The sequence below is a fragment of the Cervus canadensis genome, chromosome 17 (genome assembly GCF_019320065.1).
Source record: "Cervus canadensis isolate Bull #8, Minnesota chromosome 17, ASM1932006v1, whole genome shotgun sequence".
Lineage (NCBI taxonomy): Eukaryota > Metazoa > Chordata > Mammalia > Artiodactyla > Cervidae > Cervus > Cervus canadensis.
In genome coordinates, this window is record NC_057402.1 from 41889557 (window position 1) to 41902513 (window position 12957).

At 47.1% G+C, this 12957-nt stretch overlaps 1 protein-coding gene across 10 annotated transcripts in view; it reads right to left on the reverse strand.

The window, feature by feature from the left end:
• ARNT2 (aryl hydrocarbon receptor nuclear translocator 2) overlaps positions 1–12957 on the reverse strand; it is a 181788-nt gene that overhangs the window by 153715 nt on the left and 15116 nt on the right. The window contains exon 1 of one of the 10 annotated variants that reach the window (XM_043489618.1): positions 6070–6093. The exons of 7 other annotated variants lie outside the window; for them this stretch is intronic. The gene's annotated coding sequence lies outside the window, so the exon portion shown is untranslated. Of the gene's footprint in view, positions 1–2049; positions 2244–3606; positions 3775–6069; positions 6094–12957 lie in introns of those variants that run through there. 2 more of the 10 variants (XM_043489617.1, XM_043489623.1) reach the window with 2 other exon arrangements.

The following is a 12957-nucleotide window of genomic DNA, read 5'->3' on the forward strand; positions in this document are numbered from 1 at the left end:
AAAAGATGTGTTAATTTAATGATCACAAATAGAGAAATAAATATTTTTAAAGGGTTTCACTGTAAGACACATTCAAAAGCATATATAGCTGGAGAGCTAGAAGCAGTGAATGAATGAGTCAAAGGAAGAGGATGACTTTTTAATAAAAAGAGTGTCCAACAATGGAATGGGTTGGCTTAATGATGATGATAAACATCAACATATATACACTTACTAGGGGCTTCCCTGGTGGCTCAGACTGTAAAGCATCTGCCTGTAATGCAGGAGAGCCAGGTTCAACCCCTGGGTCGGGAAGATCCCCTGGAGGAGGAAATGGCAATGCACTCCAGTACTCTTGCCTGGAAAATCCCATGGACAGAGGACCCTGGTGGGCTACAGTCCATGGGGTCACAAAGAGTCGGACATGACTGAGCGACCTCACTTTTACCTTCACTGTGTATAAAATCAATAACTAATGAGAACTACTGTAGAGAGCAGGAAACTCTCTTCAGTGCTCTATGGTGACCAAAATGGGGAGGAAATCTGAAAAGGAGGGGCTAAGTTTACACCTACAACTGACAGGCAGAGATTCACCTAAAAGATTTACATGAGGTGCTCACTCTATTGTAATCTCTTCACATGAGCTTTACATCCAGCCTACAAGAGAGGCATAAATCAGCCCATTTTACAGACGAGGGAGCAGGGGCAGAGAGAGGTCAGTGCCATGCCCTGGCCACGGGGCTGAGAAGAGGGGTAGCGGGCTCTCATGGGTCAGTCCCACCCCTGCAGGGCCCTCGCCACCTCAAGGGGCCCAGGCAGAGGCTGGGCAGCCAGCAGACCCTTTCCCAGGTAGGGGAGGAGGGGCAACAGGAGCCATCATACCGTCCAGGCTCTAAACCACAGACCCAGGTGGACACTCTGTGATGTGCACAAAGTGTCCATGCTTTGGGTCACTGTGGCCACAGGCAAGTTATGGATCACCCCTTAAGCTACAGACGCCTCATCTATAAATAACGAAAATGCCCACATTATTGACAGTTATTGTGGTGCTTAAGGAAGATCCCTTATGTCAGATACCTGGCAGAAGGTATGGTCCCTCTTCTCCTTTTACTTCCTCCCAAGACAAGAATGTTTTTTAAAGCAGATATTGTGTGTGCATGTCTGTACTTTTCCACAACCCTTGAGCAAAACTTAGCTTCTCTATGCCCCAGTCTTCTGTCTATAAAATAGCCATAATATTATTATATTATAATAATAATATAAATTCCTCATGACATTGCCATGAGGATTAAAAAAGCTAATATAGGTAAAGCACTTGGCATGATGTCTGGCACACAGAAACGACGTCTAAGCATTTGCTAAGTAACATACATGTGCGCATGCTCAGTCGTGTCCGACTCTTTGGGACCTCATGGACTGTAGCCTACCAGGCTCCTGTGTCCATGGGATTTCCCAGGCAAGAATACTGGAGTGGGTTGCCGTTCCTTCTCCAGGGGATCTTCCCAGACCAGGGCTTGAACCCACATCTCCTGTGCTGGCAGGCGGATTCCGTATCACTAGTGCCACTTGGGAAACCAGGTAACATATACATAGACACTAACAAAACTTAGTATAATTACTTTCTGTAAGAAATTAGATCACTTCTGTGATTTGGCTTTTACGGCTATGTCTCACAGGAGTACAGGAAAGGGGACAGTGGGCCACAGAAGGGGGTTGGCCATACAACTGACTCCTCTGCAGCCCCCACGCAAAATGTCCCCAGGGTGATACCCGTGCAAAGGGAGGCCAAGAGGGGCTGCCACAGCCCCAGGAGCCTGAGCTGGGATTCTCGTCCTTCACTGACCTCACACCAGCTCCCTACCCAGAGTTCTGCCTTTAACCTGGCTGGCCCACCCCATACCCCAGGGAAGGGTCAGCAGATAGGCCTTGAGAGTGCGTCCACTGGCTGCCCCCAACCTCCACTCTCCCAAGGCCCCTGCAGGACTTCACCCACACACACCCTCCGCCCTGAACCAATGTGGACACGACTCCCTCCTGGTGATGCCATGCTCTCATCCATGAGAGCCTCACCTAAACAGGTGCACGTGCCCCCATCACAGCCCTGGGGCCCCACGGCCCTACACAGCTCTACTCGGCCTTCAGAGGGTTCACACAGCCCAGCAGGGGAGCCCAGAAATCTTGCGTGAACCAACCACAGCCTCTCCACTCTGGTTTTCCTTGGGTGTCCCAAGCGGACACCAGCAAAGTAATTCCACTGAGAGGTGTGTGGAGGTCATGGTCAGCACCTTGAAAAAAAAAAAAACAGAGGCTTGAGACTGCCCTGCTGAATGTCCAGGGAAGTAGCTAAGATTCCAGACTCCCATTGCAGGGGCCCAGGTTTCACCCCTTGTCTGGGAACTAGACCCCAAGTGCTGCAACTAAGAGTTCACATGTCACAACTAAAGATCCAAGCGCCACAAGTAAAACCTGGTGCAGCCAAATAAACAATATTAAAAAAAATAAAATAAACAGATAATGTAACCAGGGTAGGAGTAGTGAAAACTTTCTTCCTCCTCATGGACACAGAAAACTAAAGATCCTGCATGCCGCAACAAAGACCCGGCGCAGCCAAATATATAAATAAATAAACAAAAGGAGAAGCTTGAGTGCCACAGAAACATGAATGCATCCTACTGACCAAAACACCACATATCAAAATGCAAATTGATCCTGAAAGGAGATGAAGAACTCGTCAGAGTAAGAGTTGTCACATGGGGCAGAGTCACTGCTCCCCGTCGCATCCCCCTCAGGATCTCCTCACCCTGCAGTCTCCTTTCAATCCCCCTCCATCAGGCCTGTGTCTCTGTCGCCCTGCTAGGGAGCTGCCATCATCATGGGGATCTCACCTCCACCCCTGCCCTTCTCTGCAGGGTGTGGCTGCCCACTCCATCACCAGGCTCTCCTGGTTGCCAGGGGCCGCACCCTCTCCCTCCAACCTCGCAGACCCCTCCTCCTCCTCTCCTCAGCCAACTCCCCCTCCTCTAGGTCTCCAGGCACTCACACAGCCCCCTCTGCTCTGCTCTCTCTCCAGGTGAACTCACACAGGCACCGGCATCAATACCATTTCTTCAGTGACAATTCCCAAACCCAGTCATCAAGTCCTGCCGTTACGTCCTCACGCTCCCTCTGTCCCCTGGGTTCTGCTGCGGGCCTGTCACAGGGCCTCCTCCCGTGGCCTCTCTGCTTCTCTTTCCCCCCTCTCATCATTCACAGGGGAGTTGGAGCTGACCGGTCCAGGCTTTGCGTCTTTCTATCCCCTAGCAGTTTCTCTCTGCTCTCAGCACAAATGTGGAGCTCCCAGCCAGTCCCTGGGTGGTCAGACTGCCATCCACCTCTCCTGCCCACCTCAGGGCTCTGGCCACACTGCCGCACCGGTTTTATGAACACACCACATTCCCTCCCACCTCAGGGCCTTTGCATGCGCTGTGTCCTGTGGTCAGTAAGTTTTCTCTTCTTTCTTCACCAAGCTAACGCCGAACGCTCATTTAGATTCAGCTCAAACATCACTTTTCCAAGGAAGTTTGTCCTTGGCCAGTCCCTGCCCCTCCCATTCTAGGTCTTGTCCCTGGTGATTCATTCTTCTTGTACCTGCACTTCTCCTGTGAATGAATGAAGGTCACAATGGTCCAGGTGAAAGATGACAGAGCCTGAATGATGGAGCTGCCAAGAGGGCGTTCAGGAGGAAGGAGATGATGTCAATGCCTCAGAATACATGATGTGTCATCGTCAGAGCCCAGAAAGGAAGATTCTAAAAAGCCTTGGTCACCTGATCCTCCTACACTGAGACTGCACGGGGCAAAAAAATTTCTGGAGGAGGAAGAAAAATGTGGTTGGTTTGGTCGCATATTTACATCAACCACTCCATGCACTTGATACATGGGGACTGGAAAAAAGTGGAGACATGAGTGTTTATACCTTCCTCCGCACTAAAGAGGCATCTGCTTCTAGTTCTGGCTTCATTGCCATGAGACTCAGTTTCCCCATCTATTCTTCAACTAAGAAATGGGGTTAATCAGGACATCCCTTCTTTATGCAGAAGCTGCTATAAGAAAACAGGGCCTGTATCCATACAAACAGCATTTGCAAAGCTCTGATTTTGAGCCAAGAACTGTGCTTCAAGTGGGAGAGCTGGAGATGAAAAGACCCCATCCTGCCGCTGACAAGTTCAGTCCTGAGTGTGATGACACATAGTCGGGTAATTTCACACTGAGAGCTCTGAGTTGTGCAAAAGACTGGACCCTGGGTGGTGAGAATGGCTGGGGAGATCCAAGAAGGCTTCCTGGAGGAGGTTGCACCCGCGCTATCCTGGCCAAGGACTGTAAATATTTTGGGAAGGAATGAAGCATGGTGTGAAAGATGCCCTTTTCCCAAATGGATTCCCCTGATTGCCCCATAATTTCTGAGCAGACTCACGTCCCTGCTTTGAGGGGCATGCCCTCTTGTTCATGTCCAGTCACTGGAGCTTTCAGGTATTTTCTCCCAAATGCAACTCCCAACAGGATCTAGAATGAAACCCCCACCTCAAATGCAACCCTCCAGCATAACTCCTTGCTCAGGATCTCTGGTCGTAACCAATGACAAATGCACAGACAGACAGGCATAGCTCTATCCAGGGCAACCCCACCCCAAATGCCAATATCCATCCCCCACCCCAGGAAACTCTGTTTCCTGTTACACACAGGGATGGAATGACTCTCTGCCTACCCTTACCCAAAGTTGCAGGTTTTCAGCTCATTTCAACATCAGCACAAGCTGAGGCTTTTGAAAGCTTCACCATAACACAGAATACAGAGCTGGCTTACAATGCAGCATCTAGCTAAGGACTATTTCACATTTCAAATGCAGAGGCGGTGTATAGAATTTCTAAAACACAGTACAGGCAGCGAAAACCTGGGGGAAAATGTGAAACTTGAGAGCATTACAGATGAAAAAACCGTGAGGAAATGGAAAAACATTCTGTTTCGTCTCCCCCCACTACTATTTCATATGAATCTAAATAAGGAAAAATATCCCTTGTTTGTCACATTGCAAAAAAAAAAAATTAATGACATGCAAACTTTCACAATACGACAATGTAATATTTTAATAACCATTCAAATAAGCAAAAACCCAAAAGGTTTCCCCTATGATTGGGAGGGAGTGAGGGGCAGCTAACCAAAGAAAAACTCTCTCCCCACTATTCATCTCTCTTAGAACAATTTTTTTCCAAGGAAAGCACATCAAATATCACGGCCATACCTTTACAGAGGGATTAAACAAAGATCTTTCTTCCTTGTGACCAACACCTTCTTGGGAGAATCTGTTATCCGTGTAGAAGAAATGTCAGAAAGCTCTGGGAGGAAATGAGCTACATTTGTATTCTGCTCAGAAAATGTCATCACAGATCTGTTTACCTTAACTGTGGACCATGATTCAGCCGTGACAACTGTCTTGCATACTGATCAATTTATTTGCAGCAAAATTTCTAATGTTAACTGCTTAGGTTCTGAAAAATTGGTGACTTGGATTTCTTGTGCAACCACAATCTATACTGAAATCTCTAGATTGTTATCAAAATATTTCAGTGAGAGATAAAAAAGAAGTCCTCCTAGCAAGCAAGGGAGAAAGGGTCCCTTCCACTTTTGGAAGGAAGGCAAGGCACAGGACTCCCCAAGATCCTCTGGAGGGTGGGGTTTTTATAGCACAATGTATAGAAAAGGGGTGCTTACCTGGTATCTCAGCTGGTAAAGAATTCACCTGCAATGCAGGAGATCCCGGTTCAATTCCTGGCTTGGGAAGATCCCCTAGAGAAGGGATAGGGTACCCACCCCAGTATTCTTGGGCCTCCCTGGTGGCTCAGATGCTAAAGAACTTCCCTGCAATGTGGCAGACCTGCGTTTGATCCCTGAGTTGGGGAGCTCCCCTGGAGGAGGGAGTGGCAACCCACTCCAGTATTCTTGCCTGGAGAATCCCCACGGACAGAGGAGCTTGCCAGGCTACAGTCCATGGGATCACAAAGAGTCAGACACGACTGAGTGACTAAGCACAGTGCAACATAGAAAAGGGACTTACTTCCCTAGCGGTCCAGTGGTTAAGACACTGCACTTCCAATGCAGGGGGCATGGGTTCAATCCCTGGTCCAGGATGATTCTGCAGGCCTCAAGGTGTGGCCAAAAACAAAACAAAACAAAACAAAAACAATGTACAGAAAAGCCATTAGACTGAGAGGCAAGGGACTCTGACTCCAGGTCCTTGCTAGACTTTAACCAGCTGTGCACCCTCTGTAAGGCAGCCTTCATCCACAAGCAGGAAGTGGTGGTGGTGGAGGGTGCTCTCTGCAGCAAGGCAGGAGGTGCTGGACAGGGTAAGAGATGGCCAACGGACCCAGGAGAAGAAGAGGCCAGGTCCTGCCCCCATCAGCTGATTCCTCCCACCTGGACACAGCCCTGTCTGCAGGCTTGAGTCACTTCTGGCTGGCAGGCAGGTTTGGCATTAGGGAACTGGAACCAGTCCCAAGGCAGCCTTGGGAGATAGCCTCCCACCTCAGCTAACAATGCTGGCTTATGCAGAGCCCTGCTCCTTGGCCCACCTGGGCCATGCTGTGCCCTTTGGATTGAAGACACTGCACCAGAGTCTACTAGCGTGTCAGCACTTGTATCCCTGCCACTGTCCAAGCCCACCTTGAGCTTTATAAAAAGGGCAAAACCCACAGACCTAGGGAGAAGATGAGTAACCAGTAACAGCCAAAGAAGAAGGTCGGGAGGTCACCGGTGAGGTAATGACTCTAGAGGAAGACAGTAAGCATGAACTTGGCATTCAAATCTGCCCCCTCTGGGAGATGACAAACAAAGGCCCATGTCTTTAACCACAGTGGGGCCTCCACCATGGATCATCTCATGCTTGAGTCAAATCAACAGCCGGAGACCATCAGAGGAAAGTGGGTCTCATGCGTCGGGCAGAAGACAGGGCAGGTCACCTGGGTTGAAGGCTCTGGGTCGATCAATGGACAGGCTGCCCTGAGAGCATCTTAGAGGGAGCCTCGCTTAAAACCCAGGTTGAAGAAGAGTCCTTGAGGCAGAAGGAGAGATGAAACTGTCTTCAAATATGCAAGACACCTTCCTGTACAAAGCAGAAGAGGCCACTTCTTGATTATTGCTGAGGCCTTGGCATGGTGGCCAAGGATATGAAGGATAAGGGAAAAATGAATGACTCAGATGCATACTGACTGTCCAAATACAGTTTGAAGTTGAACAGAAACCAAATGAACTAAAACATCTGACATAAAGTTAAAAGCTAATAAATTATGGAACACCCACGCAGATAAAAATCACTCAGCCATTAAATATCACGATTTTAAAGAATAATGTCACAGGAAAATGCTCAGAGTACATTAGTAGGGCAGGATACAAAAGCTTAGAGGCAGACATAGATGTCAGGGATCCAATGAAATTCAGCTTTACAATATTTGCCCTAGCATCTGGCCCTGGCTTCTGAATGAATGACTCAAATTTTGAATGGACAAGCAGTGGAATACCTATTTCAGGATCATTTCTGGCATCCTTGAACTTGTGGGTGATCAATGACCCTATGATCACATGGGTCATCATCATCTACATTGATAGTATATTAACAGCAATCCCAAGACAAGGCATGCCACATGAACTTACTGTTCTCCAAATATTCAGTTTCAAACATAAACAGGCATTCTAGATGAGCTAAGATTGAAAACCTCCCTATATATAAGATATATGGGACTTCCTTGGTGGTCCAGTGGTTAAGAATCCACCTGCCAATGCAGGGAATACCTGTTTGATCCCTGCTCTTGGAAGATCCTACATGCCAAGTGGCAACTAAGCCTGTGCACCACAACTATTGAGCCTGTGCTCCAAAACAGAAGCCACAGCAATGAGAAGCCAATGCACCACAACTAGAGAGTAGCTCCCGCTCGCCGCAACTAGAGAAAGCCCGCGCACAACAGTGAAGACCCAAGCTACTTAGATACAAACTGCAATCCCTCAGAAGACAGATTCAGGAATAAGGAGGAACTGTAGTAGACTTGAAGAGCAGCAGAGAATGCTGCATGAGATAGGATGGGACTGTCTAAATGCCTTGTAAATGATTAAGTCACCAAGAGAGTACCAAGCAGGGCTTGGGGGGCTATGGGGCCACACCTTTATCCTAGAGATCCTTGCCATGACTACAGGATTAAAATAAAGGACTTGTATCTTCCTAAGATGTATGACTATGTGATCTTCAACTACTTGGCAATAATGTATAGAGGTGGCTCAGTGGTAAAGAATCCTTGGTGGTCCAGTGGTTAAGAATCCACCTGCCTATGCAGGGAATACCTGTTTGATCCCTGCTCTGGGAAGATCCTACATGCCAAGTGGTAACTAAGCCTGTGCACCACAACTATTGAGCCTGTGTTCTTGAGTCTGTGCTCCAAAACAAGAGAAGCAATGCAATGCAGGAGATGCGGGTTCAATCCCTGGGTCGGGAAAATCTCCTGGAGGAGGAAATGGCAACCCACTCCAGTATTCTTGCCTAGAGAATCCTATGGACAGAGGAGCCTGGCAGGTTACAGTCCATGGGATCTCAAAGAGTTGGATACGACTTAGCTACTAAACTACCACCACCACGGCAGTGTCACAGTTAACGTCAGCCTCCATATTTTAAGGGTTTCCCCAGTGGCTCAGATGATAAAGACTATGCCTGCAATGCAGGAAACCCAGGTTCAATCCCAGGGTCAGGAAGGTCCCCTGGAGAAGGGAATGGCAACCCAATCCAGTATTCTTGCCTGGAGAATTCCATGGACAGAGAAGCCTGGCGGGCTATAGTCCACGGGATCAGAAAGAGTAGGACACGACTGAGCAACTTTCAATTCACACTTTCATAGTCTAAAATGGAACTCCGTTTTTCCTTCCCAAACCATCTGGTAAGCTGATTTCCAGTCTTCCCATCAGCAGAACCTCGCTTGTTTTCAGTCTTGAGGCTCAAAACTCCCTGCTTTCCTCCCGCTAAGGTATTCTGAGCACCTGTCTTCTATCAGGTACCACCAGTCACTGACACAAATGCAGAATGGAGTGAGACAGTTCAATGCAGGATGAATTTGAGCAGTGAACCAAGAAGTCACTCTTACATGTCTCAGAAGAGAGGCGGACAGGTACATAAAGCACACATGCTCAGGTCTCAGCAGAACAAACACAGCCACAGAGCCCCACCTTGCAAGTCAGGTCTCCTCTTCTCACTCTTGCCACCGGAGTCTAGGATCTTAACACCCAAACACGGATCACTACAATAAGCATTCCCAATGACTCAGTAGGTAAAGAATCCACCTGCCAATGCAGGAGACACAGGAGATGTGGGTTGGATCTCTGGGTCAGGAAGATCCCCTGGAGGAGAAAATAGCAAGCCACTCCAGTATTCTTCCCTGGAACATTCCATGGACAGAGAAGCCTTGTGGGCTACAGTCCAGGGCATTGCAAAGAGTAGGACTCGATGAAGCTCACGTGCATATCCTAAAAATAATTTTGTGCCAATGCTAGGGATTGAAGGGTGTCCCCTTGGAAGTCATGTTGAAACTCTAAAACCTAATGGGACGGTACTTGGAGGTGGGGTCTTTGGGAGGTCATAAGGTCATAAGGATGGAGCCCTCATGATGGAATTAGTTTCTTTTTAAGTAGAGATAGGACAGAGCTGACTTCCTCTCCCTGTCTCTCTGCTCCCAACCCTGTGAGGACTCAGAAAGAAGGTGGCCATCTACAAGCCAGGAAGTGAGCTCTTGTCAGGAACCAAACAGGCCAGCATCTTGACCTTGGGCTTCCTAGCCTCCAAATGGTGAGAAAATGAATTTCTGCTGTTGAAGCCACCCAGTCTGCAGTATTTTGTTATCACAGTCAAAGCGAAGATAGCTGTTCAACAGCACTGTGTCAAAAAGAATGCCTTTCATTTGTGAAATGCATTCTAAACAAGATAATTTAGGGATTTCCCTGGTGTTCCAGGAGCTAACACTCCCAATGCAAGGGGTCCAGGTTCGACCCCTGGTCAGGGAACTAGATCCCACATGCCACAACTAAAGATCTCACAAACCACAACTAAGACCCAGTGCAGCCAAATAAATAAATATTCTTTTAAAAAATAAACAAGATAATTTAACCAGCTTAGGAGAAGTGAAAACTTTGTTCCTCTTCATAAAGACAGACAGAAAATCACCCAATGACTGATGACCACACCATTGTGTTCACCAAATCCTTTCTTTCCTTGGCCCTTCCCCTCCTATGTAGTAGCCTTGGGAGAAAGGCGCCATTAAGAAGTTGGGTTTTGCTCTGATTGAAAGAAGATCGAGAGGAAGTGAATTTTGGTGGCAGCCTGGAGCTCCTGTGATCGCTGTTTTACATCTTCTCTAAGATGATATTCTAAAACCCAACTCTACTTGTCCAGCTATGCTCAAAGTAGAAAATATGGGGACAAGGGGACTTCCCTGGCAGTCCAGTGGTTAAGACTTCACCTTGCAATGCAGGAGGTGCAGCTTTGACCCCTGATCTGGGAGCTAAGATCCCACATGCCTCAAAGCCAAAAAACTAAAAAATATAAAACAGAAACAATATTGTAACAAGTTCAATAAAAACACTTTTTTAAAAATGTGCTCTGTCACTTAGTTGCTCAGTCAGGTTCTACTCTGTGACCGCAGGACTGTAGCCTGCCAGGCTCCTCTGTAAATGGGATTTTCCCAGCAAGAATACTGGCGTGAGTTGCCATTTACTTCTCCAGGGGATCTTCAAGACCCAAGGATTGAACCCGAGTCTCCTGTATCGCCTGCATTGCAGGCATATTCTTTACCAATGAGCCACTTGGGAATCTTTTTTAAAAATGGTCCACATGAAAAAAAAAAATTTTTTTAAAGTAAATACAGAGACCAGCATGACCCAGGAGCCGTTAGGAGCTACCAGTAAAAAACCAACATTTATCTTGAGAAGAAACACAGACCTCAAGAATCTACCTTCCTGACCACAGAAGGAGCAAGGCAATCAATCACATTTCCATCTTTTCTCTTTTATACATACACCAATAAAATGATAAACCTCCAGTTCTAAAGTACTTAATTCAATTGAGCCTCATGGATGGACTGGGGAACCTAAAATAGAGATCATGGGCTTACCTGGTGGCTCAGATGGTAAAGAACAATGCAGGAGACCTGGGTTCAATCCCTGGATCAGGAAGATTTCCTGAAGAAGAGAATGGCAACCCACTCCAGTATTCTTGGCTGGAGAATTCCAAGGACAGAGGGGCCTGGCGGGCTACAATCCACGGGGTCACAAAGAGTCAGACATGACTGAGCAACTAAACAACAAGGATCAGGATCCTCAGTGGTCATCCTGTAGAGATGCTACTGATATAGCCATCTTCATGGAAGAGAGTGGAAAAGAAACATGCCCATTAGGACTTCAGATTTTAAAAATGCCATTCAGAGAGCCACACTTGCAGAAGCACAAAGTCTATCCATTTAAAAAGTCAATGACTACACAGCATTTCAGGCTCCCAGGAAGGACATTCTTCCTTTTCTTGAGCTATTTAAAGGCTCCAGTCCCTGTTCTGAGTACCTGTTCATCTTCATCTTGATTATCTCATTTGTGTTCATCTTGACAGAAGCAAGGCTACTCTAAGCAGACCTTCAGTGGACACCCCTGGTGGCTCAGACGGTAAAGAATCTGCCTGCAATGCAGGAGACCCAGGTTCAATCCCTGGGTCCCCTAGAGAATATACTATTAAGCAAAACAACCCAATGTGCCAAAATTTGGTTAAGAGCAAATAGATATGGATTAATAATCCCAGGTACTTTGTGAAAATATCTTTGTGATATGCTTTTACTTTAACAACTCATTTGCTATATGTCTTATGTGATTCTCCAACTTGAGCTCTTTGTGCTGCAAAACAAGATTTGTTTTTCACGAGGACTTTGACAAAGTTCATGTCAGATTCCTGGAAGCAACCATAGACAGAGACAGCTCCACATTCATATCTCTGAGGCAAAGATTTTGGGCTTCAGTTGTGTCTGGAAGCCTGAGTTTGTGAGCTTTTACAAATCCATTCTTTGTTGGCCTGTTTGTTTTTTTTAGGAATGTTTGGGAGGAAAAAAGTAAAAGTTGCTTTGTCGATAGACCAAAGGAAAATTATGACTCAGACAACTGAAAAGGAAAGGTTCTAGGTGACAGTGAAGCAGTAAGGGTCCAGGCATTTTGTCTTCCGCCTGCAGGTAGATTTCACCTGACTGTTACAGACGAGAGGATGCTATAGTAAAGCCACGAGGGACACAGATGGTGGCTTGCCTGAGAAGATACTCTGGAAGAGGAGGCATGGGCCATCCTGACTGGAGATGCAGCCCCACTAAGGGAGAGGAGTCCTCATTCAGGACCAGCTGTCCCACTCTATTGTCTTGCTGAAGTGGGAACGCTTCTGAGCATCTCCTCCATAAACACAGGGAGGAAGATGATATCAAATAAAACTCCATGGGAGCTTCCCTGCTGGTCCAGAGGTTAATAATCTGCCTGCCAATGCAGGGGACATGGGTTCAATCCCTGGTCTGGGAAGATCCCACATGCCTCGGGGCAATTACTGAAGCACAATCACCCTAGAGCCCGCGCTTCGCAACAAGAGAAGCCACCACAATGAGAAGCCCGCACACTGCAAAGAAGTGTAGCCCCTGCTTACCGCAACTAGAGAAAGCCTGCACACAGCAAGAAGGCCCAGCACAGCCAAAAATAAATAATAAAAATTTTAGACAATATTTTAAAAAAACTTCATGGGAGTTTTGTGCAACCCAAATGAAGTAACTGGAATCTGGGACACACAAAAGCACCTGATCAATTAGGGATAATCCAGAAGGTCTTGTACTGCCTGTCCTGACTTCCCCTTCTTCACTTCAGTGACAGTGCTAGGAACCACATCTCAGGTATGTCCCCC